The sequence below is a fragment of the Austrofundulus limnaeus genome, unplaced genomic scaffold (genome assembly GCF_001266775.1).
Source record: "Austrofundulus limnaeus strain Quisiro unplaced genomic scaffold, Austrofundulus_limnaeus-1.0 Scaffold71, whole genome shotgun sequence".
NCBI lineage: Eukaryota > Metazoa > Chordata > Actinopteri > Cyprinodontiformes > Rivulidae > Austrofundulus > Austrofundulus limnaeus.
Genome location: NW_013952473.1, coordinates 267,097 through 268,463, shown reverse-complemented (window position 1 = coordinate 268,463; position 1,367 = coordinate 267,097).

Below are 1,367 nucleotides of genomic sequence, written 5' to 3'. Positions count from 1 at the left end.
TAAATTTCTGACACAAAATCTACTTAAGTATTAAAAGTAAAAGTACTGAGTAAAAGTGAGCAGTTAGATTTTCCAAAATGACATTTATTGGGAGGGGACTTCTCAAAAATATTTTTTCTAACGGCGTGCAGCTGTGATGGGTTGTGTACAAGCTAATAGTGTGTCACAATGGTATATATTTATACTTCTCATCCGACCACAATTAAATTCACTCTGTCCAGGAGACACAATTTATCAGGATAGTATTTTTTTAAAGTAATAACAACTTGGAATAAAACAGGAGTAACGACTTTCTACTTCTTACCTTCTTAAAAAATGTAGTGAGTAGAAAGTACAAATTATTGTGTAAAAAGTACACTGAAAAATAATTACTCAAGTAAAGTACAGATACCCAAAAATTATATTTAAGTACAGTAACAAAGTATTTGTAGTTAGTTACATTACAAATCTGCATATAAGACACATTTTTATACTTTAAAATATAAATTTTAAACAGAGCCATACATTTTATTTTGTTTGTGTTCGTATGAGACACTAAAAGTGTTTTTCTCATTAGGGCCTCTCTGCTGTAATGCACTTTATTGAAATAATATTCCTCTGATCGCACAAGAAGGCATAAGCCACTTTAATAGATGATGATAATTATTTCTCTACAAAATATGTTTATGTTTTATCTTAAACCATGAAGTTATTTTTGTTATTTAAACTAGCAAAGAAAATAATCAAAAATGGAACTAAAGCTTATTTACATTTAGGACAGTCTGATAAAAGCTTGCATTTATTTCACATTCTTAAGGGAAGTGTATTATATTTTAATTGAATTAATTAATGGTGCTGAAAATCAACAAAGTTTTAAAAAAAGCAAAACAGGATTGAAATGATCAAAAACAGATATGAAAAAGTTAAACAATATAAGCTGATAGAATTTTTAGAAAGTGAAGAGAAAATGGTAAAAAAAACTAAATGTGTGTAATTGTAGCCAAAAAAAGTAGTTAAACAGTTGCTAAAAGCCAAAAGCAGCATAAAAGCTAAAATTAGCAAAACATTAGCTAAAATTAGCAAAGCCGTAGTTAAAAACTAAAAGTTGTAAAATGGTAGCTGAAAGCTAAACGTAGCAATGTGACAGCTAAAAAACAAACATGGCTAAATGAAAGCTTAGCTTAAAGCTAAATTTAGCAAACGCTACCTAAAAGTAGTAAAATTCCACATAGAAGCTAAATATAACAGAATGTTAGCAAAATGCTAAAAGCTTAAAGTTAAGTATTAATAACTAAAAGGTAAACTTAGCAGAAATTAGCTACAGGTAAAAAATATTTCTCAATACAATAAAACAGTAGCTAAAAGTAGCATTAAACAACAAAAATAGA